The following is a 12,352-nucleotide window of genomic DNA, read 5'->3' as shown; positions in this document are numbered from 1 at the left end:
AAGATGCACAAAAAGATCTGGTTTCATATCTAAAATGTAAATATCAATTTGATCCTATCATCAGGAACTATGGATTTCTACAGAGAGCCAAAAATAATAGGATTATGTCTGGCTAAATGCCCTTGTCATGCCTTCAGGACTCTTTGATATTGTTCATTCGGTGATGTACAAATCATCAGCATTGACAATAATGTTTATTTTTTTCTATTAAAGAACTTACCAGAACAGTTGCCATCAGTGTCTTTAGTGGTCACCTACAACCCACATCTGGAAATGTTGAGTGGAGCTGCACAAAAACTGCATCCAATATTAGAATCATAGAATCATAGAATGGTAGAGTTGGACGGGACCTCCAGGGTCATCGGGTCCAACCCCCTGCTCAGTCCAGGGTCACAAAATCATCCCAGACAGATATTTGTCCAGCCTTTGTTTGAACACTTCCATTGAAGGAGAACTCACCACCTCCCGTGGTAACCTGTTCCAGTCATTGATCACCCTCACTGTCAGAAACTTTTTTCTAATATCTAATTTGAGTCTCCTCCCTTTCAGTTACAAAAAGATGACCTTTTAAAATCAATATTTCCAAACCTCTGATTCTGTCTTACATGTAGACCTGTAATATAAGAAACATCATGGTCAAAGCTCACTGTCCTCTCCTCTAATAAAACCTGGAACATCTGACTGCAACTCTAAAAAATATAAAACCTCTCCATATATAATGACCACAAGCAAGGTAAAGGTTTCCAATATGCACAAGGATTCCAGGAACCCTTACTTACATCACACCAAATGTGGTCTACTAGGAATGACTGTATTTCTTGGATTTACATTATTCTACATTATTCTACCACCTATTGGAAGGCAGAATTCCTGTAAGTCAATGCCAGACTTTTTAAACAAGCCTTTTAACAATGACTGGGAATTGTGAACCAAAGCCAGAATAACCATGCACAGACAGCTGTTTTGGGGTGATTGCCCCTCCTAAGTATGTAGCAGGTTTATGGCTTGGTTAGTGAGAGGCCTATACTGTAGACGTGCGTCAGGAAGGGTATCATTTCTTCTTAGGGAGAGCACCTGGAACATGTGAGGTGACTTATAAGGCCATCCATGCTCCTCCTGGAAATATGCAAATAAGAAGATGGAGCAATACCCTGTTACCCCTCTACAGCACCATAAACTAAGTTTGGTGCTTGTATGGGAGAGCATGTGTATGGCAATGAAAAGAATCAGATTTTCATGTGTCACATGAACTTCAGTAGGTTGCAGCATGGAATCAGGAGAGCAGGTCAGTATGAAATAAAAACATCACCCAGCTCCTCGTCATCTTCCCTAAGGAGCAACATAACATAGTTTATGGTGCTGTAAGAAGATGACAAGTTGCCTTTAGAGAATTGCCCCTCAGACCTTGTAGGGGGATCAGAAGCATGGACCTGATCTCAATCAGATGACAATAAAACTTTCACACTCCCTATCTATCAACTGCTCCAACTGTTTACTCCCCTCGTCCACACTATTCCTATGCCCTTTTGTGTAGATAGCTGACCCTTCACAATCAATGGAAATTTATTAAGACTCGTATTTCAAATTCTGGTCTTCATATATTAGATACATTGTGCGCCAATGAAGAGGTGCAGTGTAGCTGGTGTAGATTTCTGGTATAATTTACACTAGCTTCCAAAAAAAAGGTCTATAAATCTCCCTCATTGTGCTTAACCATGCCTGATGAAGAGACCTAAGCAGTCTGAAATTCTTCGTATGTGTCATCATCTTATCATTTGTGGAGAGGGGTAATATTTCTCCTTGCAGAGGGCACCACAGTGGTGTAGGGAGTATTATATAGGCTATGCTATGTTCCCTGGGAAAAAGCTGTGCTAAACCAGTTATGAAATAACCCTCTTTAGTGCCACCTATTGGAAGGTAGCTGCCCTAAGTCATTATTCAACCAGTTAACTTGCAGCTATCATGTATGGACAACTGTTTTGGGATTCTAGACCCTCCTCTTTAAAGCCAACTCTTTAGTACATTGCTGAGGGGCAAGAACCCTGAAACAGCTGTCTGTACATGAGTATTCTGCTTTGCCTTACATCCATAGTCATATTGTAAGGCCTGTGAAAAAGTCAACTATTGATTCATAGGGTAGCTATCTTCCAACAGGTGGTGCCGAGAAGGAATTATTCCATCACGGATTTTCATGGTTAACACGGTACAAGATTTTTTCCCTTTAACATGAGATATATGAAGCCATTTCTGTGGATCAGTTATACTATAAAGATCTTATAGTAACTAATTTTTTTTATTTAATCTCATAAATGTCCACAAAATGTAGCTTTACTTTAACAGAAACCTCTTAGCAATTTACATTTCTTATTGTTCCACAGCCGCTCCAGGACTCTCTCTCCATGCAAAGTGATTTATCAGGCTATTCGGTTTGTGCTGTCTAAACCTTTGGGAAGCTGCTAATTGCACTCTCGGAGTATAACAGACCCTTTCATAAAAGAAAATGAGTCACTGACTCAGCAAGTGCTGCTTCCCAGTACCAATAGGATGCTGTAATCTTATAGGGCATCTTAAAGAAGGGGAAAATTCACCATAGTCAGTTGAGGCAAAGAAGAGATAAAATGATGAAGCACATTATTTCAAGTAGCCCCATTCGTTTTATGGTGCGTTGTATTCTTGATAATACCATTGATTTAGGGTGCATCCACATCATAGACTTGCCTATGACAAATCTAAAGCAAAAAAGAGCATCTAAAGAAAAAAAACAAAGACTGACACTTGGATTTCTGTATATGTGCAGTTAAAGTTCCATGGATCCTCTCAAGGATCAGTCTGACTCAATGGGGCTAACCCCCCCCCCCCCCCCCAAGGGGCTAATCCATGGTTTCTTCATATGCAATCCGCAAATAGAATGAACATATTCTTCTTGCGGATGATTTATTTCCATGACACAAACTAAAATCTAGCTGGCATTTTTCTAGAGCATGTGAACAGGATTACAAAACCCCCATTCACATGCATGGGAGGTGTGATGTGAACAGATGTGATGGGGATTTCAACAGGGAATCTTGCAACAAAATCCTCATCAATTTTTGAACATGTGAAAAGGCTTCAAGCTGAACAAAGATTGGATTACATCAGAATTTTCTTACCCTCCCCTTTAAATCATCTGTTCTTCTATTGATCTGCACACAAAGGAGTAGATGCTACAAATATACTTTTATAACATTCAGGGCTTATTTAGACAACTGTATGTGTAATTGCGCATGCTTTAGCGCAATATATTTGTGCAGAGAACAAGGTAGATGATGAGGTAGATTTGCCTGCGTAGCAACACATAGTACTGTACTTTTTGTGCATGCAGAGCCTCCCCCTCAAAGCTATTTAGCCTAATGAGGGCCAGATGTGTTCTATTCTTCACGGAATTGCGCAGTGTATTGTGCATTTGCATGCATATTGAAGTGCACAACTTGTGCACCTCCCATTTACTTCTATGGGGCCATGGTGTGCAAATATACAGGAAAATAAAGCAGGTCGGATTTTTTTTCCACTTACCTGAAAAACACATTCATGGACATCAACCTATTGCCATCAATGGGTTCTAGTCTGTGTGCAATGTGCATGTATATCTTACATGCACAAATACAGTCGTCTGAAGAAGCTCTCAGTTTCCACTTCTGGATTTGGCTACAAACAAATGTACATAAAAACTCCAATTAACTGCCCTGTGTGAATTTTGCCTTAAAAGGGTATTCCAGAACTTAAACATTAACATAAAAATGTCACTTGAAATACCTCTAGAAACTATCTTGGACTTTGTTCACACAGTTTCAATTTTGTGCATTTTTAACCCTTTGCAGTCCAATTTTGGATTCAAGGTTTCCTAGGGGGCTTTCTCTTTCTACCATTATACAATGGCGCCATCTGCTGGCTAGAGCCAGTACTGCGGTATGGAATATGCTAGAGACGCCCCAGACAACAGAGTCGCCAGTAATATACAGTAAGAACACCCTGCCAGATGCCTTCCGACATCGGAGCTATACAGCCTTCAATCAGAATGTCTTCAGACGTCAGACAGTGGATTGGAAAGGGTTAATGCATTTTATTCAGTCAAAGATCTAATTTACTGGGGTTGTACCAAGATTACCAGTTATCCCGTCTCATTGAAATCAACGTGAGCCGTGTCTGCAGTTACAAGCGCACCGGCCACTTCACAGAGGTTGTAATTGTAGTGCTGACAGCGGGCGCACAATCAACAGATCGGTCAGGGACCCCCGAGTGAAGGGCCCTAGTTGATCAACTAAGGATAAGTCATAAATAGTATTCTCCCAGGAAACCCCCTTTAATCTACCTTGATATAAAGTATTGCAGTTGCATCAGTGAGTGAATTACTGTGTCTGACAGTTACTCAAATCACATCTACCACTGCTCAGTACTGCTGTACACTGTCCTCCATGCTGATGCTATGTATTTATGCGTGCTACAAAGGGCTAGAAAAGAAATCCTGTTTTCTCCAAGTGCAGTGTATATAAGACAGCAAATTAGAGTTGCAGGATACAAGCCATACAGTGACCAGAAATAGGGTTATAGCTCATGTACAGACAGCTTCTGAAAAGTCATCTGGAAATGCAGGAACATTTTTACGCTTTGTTTACTGAACTGACTATGACTGTTCTATATAACTTTTCTTTCAAGATGTTACGTTCATTGCAGGGTTTATTCACCTTGCCTGCGGGAACATACATATGGCATCCCAACTGAATATAAATGGACAAAACTCTGATATACCAAAGATATAATAGTTTTATCAGACAAGACAGGTATACAAAATACAAATACATTGTCATAACAACAACATGGAAAAATCTGACCCTATACTATAGCAAGAGGGGAAACCTGCCTATAAGCGGAGTAATCGCCCTGATAAGAATGACCCCATGTCAGGAACCTAGGCCCAAACACACATTACCTAAAAGGTGGCAGGTAGGTACACATGACATATAATACAAATAGAGCAAGATGAACAACACAGGCAAACCCCCAGCCAAGGAAACAGGTCAGACAAGACATAGTTAAGACACGGGCTTCCGCACCCATACAGATGTGGGCAATTTAGATATGGACCAAGCAGAACTTAGTTCAGACTCAGGTGTCTGCACACCTATAGATGGTGGGGAATTCAGACATCCTCACACCTATGGATGGAAAGGGAATACAAACAGAACCGCATGCATGCAGACCACAAAACCAGGCGAACAAAACTAGACACCTACAAGCACACAGAGATCCTATCACCAGGGTTCAGTTAGAAGATGCAAAGGTACAATAACCGCTGGAACCTATGGAAAGCGCATAGCAAAGATAGGACATGTGCTATCTTTGCGCGCACCTCAGAGCCAACATGTTTGTCAAAGTCGACACAAGAGTTTTAGTTATTAAAAAAAAAAAACTTACATGGAAAAAAAGTGAAAAACCAATAGCCAAGCTGAATTTATTGGACAATACTATCACGCGTTTACATTATTATATAGGTAAGACTACTACATTCACAACAGTTATTTTAATATTTCCTAGGGTAATGTTTCCCAGCTCCAGTCCTCAAGACCTCCCAACAAGTCACGGATATCCTATAGGAAAAACTCCTATGGCAATGTCTGAGGCACCAACAATACCTACATCCCCTGTGCATCACAATGGAAATCCTGAAAACATGACTTTTTGGGGTCTTTACCACTGAAGTTGGGAAACACGGACCTAGAGTAGCCAGGTACATAAGCCACAGGCACATAATATGCAGAGCTACCACTCTAAATCTATGTATGTGGTTGTGTTTATTTTTTGTCTCCATGTTCAGGACACAAACAACTAAAAAAAACTGTAAAAAGAATTATAAAGTAACATTACATATTTGAAGACAAGATTATTAAGTAATGTACGACTCACTTTGTCATGCTTTTTACAAAACGATTGCCAGATACATGTTTGGAAATCGATATAATATAAAGTTAATAGAAAGCAACTGGGCCTTATATAGGAAGGCATCCACTATATTAGCTCACTTCACAGATCTCCTTAGCAAATATTTACAATTTTATCTGTACTAATAGGTAAGCATCGGGGGCCCTAAGGTTTCCCCCAGATAAGACCAAGGTTACTTATTAATATTAGAAGCTTTGTCTGGTTCTCCTTACTCTTTCATTTGCTGCTGTTTGCACCGTTTCGTATTTGTAAATCCTGATTTTCATGTAGTCTTCCCTGTTTTTCTGCTACCTTACTGTTTGCATTCCACTTTCAGGTAGAGGGCATGTGGAAATCTTAGTATTCTTTTATTAATCACTGCCTTTTACTTCCTTTTCTTCATTTTCCATTTCTAAATTTGACCACCTATTAGTTGGCATAGTTTATGCCAAAAGATTGCACCAAAAATCTGTCACAACTTACGCCGATTCTGCACAATTTTTGGTGCAATTTAGGCCATGCCTCTGTTGAACAAGTCGGTTAACTGTTTTAGGCCTTAGTCCCACGGGCGTTTTTTCACGCGATTTGCGGATCGCATGACGGATGCGCATCCGCAAATCGCGTGACCGGTGCGCGCAAGTCGCCCGCAAATCGCCCGAAAATCTGCTCCTAGCCGCGTTTCATTAGAAACGGGCCGGAGCTGTCCAGCGCATTGCATTCAATGGAGACGGCAATAGAGCCGGCTCCATTTAAAGCAATGCGCTGCGGGCGAGCCCGGGATGAACTGTCGGGAAGGGCTTAAATATATAAGCCCTTCCCTGCAATTCATCCTAAAATGTGTAAAAATAAAAAATATATATATACTCACCTTCTCCCGGCAGCCGGAGCTCCGCGCGGCCGTCCTGCAGTGGGTGTGAAGGGGGTGTGAGTCAGACCTGCCCCCTGATTGGCTCAGCGCTGAGCCAATCAGAGGCATGTCTCACTCACACCCATTCATGAATTCATGAATGGATGTGAGTCAGACCTGCCCCTGATTGGCTCAGCGCTGAGAGGCAGCAGTCACTCACCCATTCATGAATTCATGAATGGGTGTGTGAGTGAAACCTGCCTCTGATTGGTCAGGGCTGTGACCAATCAGAGGCAGATCATTCAGCAGGCGGGGATTTTAAAGCCCCGCCGGCTCAATAGTGCCGATAAGCAGTTCAGGAGAACTGACAGCGGCCGCGGCTGGACTCTGGCTGCAGCGGAAAGGTGAGTATACAATTTTTTTTTATTTTAACACATTTTAGGATGAATTGCAGGGAAGGGCTTATATATTTAAGCCCTTCCCGACAATTCACCCCGCGCACGCCGGCAGCCCATTGCTTTCAATGGAGCGGCTGTATTGCCGGCTCCATTGAATTCAATGGGCAAACAGCGTTCTTCTCTGCCACAGCTGTTACAGCTGTGGCAGAGAAGAATGATTTGTCTTCTATATGTTCTCAATGGGGTCGGCGCTGCTGCCGCCGGCCCCATTGAGCGCATATAGAGAAGAGAACAGGAATCGCAGATAGGTGCGATCTGCGATTTCTGTTCTATAATTTATCGGACAAGCGCATAAAAAGCACTCATGTGTCCGATACCATTGCAAAGCAATGGTTTTATAAAATCGCCGGACGCATGCGCATGCGCAAATCGCGGCTAAAAACGCCCATCTGACTAAGGCCTTAAAGTGTCTAAAAACACATGATAAATGTTGCACAAGCAAGTAAGACAGTTTTCTAGCGTAATTTGACCCAGAAAACTGTTGTATTTTGAATAAATGTCTACAGTGTCTAAACATCTGTCAGCCTGTGAGTGTGGAGAGTAGCCTATGAAGAGTAGCCCTTCCCCCACATCCTAGTGTCCCAGTAACTACAGAAGCTCAGTACCTAGCACCAGGCAGTGGATTACAGAAGATCTGAAAGGAAGACCCCTAGTGGTAGCCTCTTCAAACTTGATTTACAGTGCAACAACAAAAACTATTTTAAAGAAACTAAATTACAAGATTGGTGAGACACACACGGACTATTACATGAGCATACGTTGTCTGAAAGGTTAGTGCACCTATAAGTACATTCATATTCTGTGTATTATATTTATAATTATAATAAAACTTGAGTTTGCCAATGGACATTTACATATGGCTGCTTATATGGAGAGGTGTGAGCTCTGACAACCATAATAGTACAATGTTACTGCAGATCTGAAGGACAATCATATGTGGAGTCTTAAGAACAAGAAAATACAGCAGAGGCAAATAAGACCTTTTGAAGGCAAAGATAGATTCATTTTCCAAAACAGCACTATAGATGTAGTATTGATCAGGAATGAATAAGGCTAAAGAGAAGGACTTGACGTGTTACTGTACATAGTTTTCATCCAACATGTATTAGACAGAACAGCTGTACTGGAAAAGATGGCAGGTGATATGCACCGCGCTAAATTGTATTATGCTCATATAATTGGCAAACTTGTCAAAAAATAATCAGAAAGTTTTAGATGAATCCTGGCACAAACAATTTACCTGAAGCCGCATGGGGTAGTGACTGGCATAAGAAGTATATCATCTCAATTATATGTGATGTTTAGCGCAATATGTCAAATAGTGATGCCTAGTGAAGATGCAATAAGTCATCTTCTAGGTATAGGGATGTTTAACATAGTATTATCATTATTTTATAAAAGTGGTTTTTTTTTTCTCAATTCACTGTTTTTTATATTTTTTTAAATAAAAAAAAAGCAAATGTATTATAAATAGAGATGAGCGAGCATACTCGTCCGAGCTTGATACTCGTTCGAGTATTAGGGTGTTCGAGATGCTCGTTACTCGTAACGAGTACCACGCGATGTTCGAGTTACTTTCATTTTCTTCCCTAACAAATTTGGGCGCTTATCTGGACAATAGAAAGACAGGGAAGCCATTACAACTTCCCCCTGCAACGTTCAAGCCCTATACCACCCCCCTGCAGTGAGTGGCTGGCGAGATTAGGTGTCACCCGAGTATTAAAATCTGCCCTCCCGCGGCTCGCCACATATGCATTCTGACATAGTTCAGGGAAAGTGTTGTTGATGCCGGAGCTGCTATAGGGAGAATCAATGCTCTGCCGGGGACCAGGAGGGAGCGACAGCCTGCAGGAGCACCGCAGAACGCCAGGAGAAGTGAGTAATGATTTTTATTCTTTGCTCCGCTGTATTCCCGGCGTATAAGGTGACAGTTGGGGGGCCGTCTTATACACCCCGTCGCCTTATACGCCGGTATATATTTTTATTGTAACACATTTCTGGATGAATTGCAGGGAAGGGCTTATATATTTAAGCCCTTCCCGACAATTCATCCTGCGATCGCCGGCAGCCTATTGCTTTCAGTGGAACCTGCTGTATTGCCGGCTCCATTGAATCCAATGGGCAAACATCGTTCTTCTCTGCCACAGCTGTTACAGCTATGGCAGAGGAGAACAATCTTTATGCTGACAGTGGGGGGGGGGGGGGGGCACTCTTGCCGCTATTGTGGCTTAATAGTGGGACCTGGGAACTTGAGATGCAGCCCAACATGTAGCCCCTCGCCTGCCCTATCCGTTGCTGTGTCGTTCCATCACTTTCTTGAATTGCCCAGATTTTCACAAATGAAAACCTTAGCGAGCATCGGCGATATACAAAAATGCTCGGGTCGCCCATTGACTTCAATGGGGTTCGTTACTCGAAACGAACCCTCGAGCATCGCGAAAAGTTCGTCCCGAGTAACGAGCACCCGAGCATTTTGGTGCTCGCTCATCTCTAATTATAAACCATATTATAAATGAAAGGGAATTAGATACTATAGTACTATATCTAGAAATCAGATAAGATCATCAACATAATACATTGCTTAATGAGGTATTGGCTCCTGATCGAAAGCATTAATTATTGTAAATGCAAAACCATCTTTTTCCTGTAATAATACAGCTGTTCTGTCTAATACATGTTGGATAAAAACTATGTACAGTAACAGATGTATGAATGAAGACTAGAGTTGAGTGAACATACTCTGCCGAACTTGATGCTCATTCGAGTATTAACGTACTCGATGGTGCTCATTACTCGAACGAGCATCAAGCTGTATTCGACCCCGCCCAGTTTTTGGCTCCTCCCCGCTGTGACGTGCCTGTTTTGGCCCCTCCCCGCCGCGACGCAGCGCGCGTCATTAGCAAATTTTTTTGGCAGACAGGAGAGAGAGAGAGAGGAACCTAGGGGAAAAAAAAAGAAAAAGCTCGGGACCCGGCGTCCCACATACAAAAATGCTCAAGTCTCCCATTGTAGTCAATGGGGATCGTTACTCGAGTAGAGCTCTCGAATTTTACGAAAAGCTCGACTCGAATAACGCGGAAGCGAGCATTTGGGTGCTCGCGTTTATCTAATGAAGACTGGTCTAATGCACTGGAATCTCATTTGTCGGTATCTCCAACTGCAAATAATAAACGTATTCTTTATATTTTACACCAGTGCTACCTTACCCCTACTAGACTATACTGTGTGGGGAGATGATTCACTTCTCAATGCTATACATGTTTAACACCTGATGCTAACATTTTTCACTTAATGTGGAACAGCAATGAGATTCAGATTTGTGATCTGAAATAACACTTAGTCAATTAATTGGACTCCCTTTTTGGAAAACCCCACAAGTTTGTCTATTGGGTCTTTTGGAAGTTGAAAAATAGCAACACCACATACAAATCTTACTATGTGAAACACTTTTTATAGGCTGAAAAACAATAGTGATGAAATAGATGGGTAGGTGACCCCCCAACTATAGCTCAATGGCATAATATGGGTAACACGATCATTTCCTGTAAAAAAGAAAAAGGTTCCACGAGGTATGGGATGTATGGTATAATTCCTCAAATACTGTTTTTACACAAAATGCCCTTCATTACTTACAAGATCAATTAGCAACTTCTTAGTATTGACAGAATATTATATTGACATATGTTCAAACGTCTAATTATTTCTGAAAAATTAATATTTAGACTCCAACGTATTATCCTCCCTCTAATAAATTAGTTCTTTTACCAATGTTTTTTTCCCTTTTCCTTCTTCCTTCTCTCTTAAAATGTACTGGTCTTTACACCGGAATCATTTACATTTATGGAATATAATAGCGATAATGTTGTAATTCCCAATTTTGACATAGTCTCACCTATTACACTTATTGGAAATCTTAAAGATCACAACTGCATTTAACATAACATTCATAGTAACATAGTATGTTAGGCTGAATGAAGACAATGTCCATCTGGTTCAGCCTGTTTCAACCCCCTTGTTGATCCAGAGGAAGGCAAAAAAACCCTAAAAGGCAGAAGCCAATTAGCCAATTCGGGGGGAAAATTCCTTCCCGACTCCATAATGGTAGTCAGAATACTCCCTGGATCAACCTGTAATAGTTCCTACCTAAATGTAAGACCCGGATTTACAACCCTGCTGCTTATTTCATGTCTATATCCTGTAATATCATATTGCTTTAAAAAGATGTCTAGTTAGCTCTTAAACTTCTCAATGGTTTTTGCCATCACCACATCCTCAGGCAGAGAGTTCCACAGTCTAACTGCTCTTACAGTAAAGAACCCCGTGCTGTGTTGGTGATGAAGCCTGCTTGCTTCTAGATGTAGAGGATGCCCTCTTGTTACCGTCACAGTCCTGGGTATAAACAGATCATGGGAGAGATCCTTGTATTGACCCTTGATCGTCTTTTTTCCAGGGTAAATAATCCCTATTTTGATAGCCTCTCTGGGTATTCCAGTCCTCTCATCTCGTTTACTAATTTAGTCACCCTCCTTTGAACCCCCTCAAGCTCTGCAACATCTTTCCTGAGCGCTGGTGTCCAGAACTGTACGCAGTATTCCATGTGGGGCCTGATAAGTGCCTTATATAGCAGAAGAACAATGTTCTCGTCCCTCGTTGCTATGCCTCTTTTTATGCACCCCAAGACTTTATTAGCTTTTACAGCCGATGACTGGCATTGATTGCTCCAGTTAATTTGTTTGCATAAGTGGAATATGTTATTCTTCAATAAAATGAGTTTTAAAAAAATGACTGTAAATACCATAAAGACATGTTAATAAATACAAAATCATTAGAGATGAGCGAGCATACTTGCTAAGGACAATTACTCGATCGAGCATTGTCCTTAGCGAGTATCTGCCCGCTCGGAAGAAAAGGTTCGGCTGCCGGCGCGGGTGACAGGTGAGTTGCAGCCATGAGCAAGGGAGAACGAGGGGGAGAGAGAGATCTCCCCTCCGTTCCTCCCCGCTCTCCCCCGCCGCTCCCCGCCCACGATGCCCGACATTCGTCCCTGTGTTTCCTCGCTCCCGTGCTCCTGCACGGGAGCTAGCAGAGCAGG

The sequence above is a fragment of the Eleutherodactylus coqui genome, chromosome 2 (assembly GCF_035609145.1).
Source record: "Eleutherodactylus coqui strain aEleCoq1 chromosome 2, aEleCoq1.hap1, whole genome shotgun sequence".
In the NCBI taxonomy this organism is placed as follows: Eukaryota; Metazoa; Chordata; class Amphibia; order Anura; family Eleutherodactylidae; genus Eleutherodactylus; species Eleutherodactylus coqui.
Note: the sequence above shows the minus strand (reverse complement) of the source record.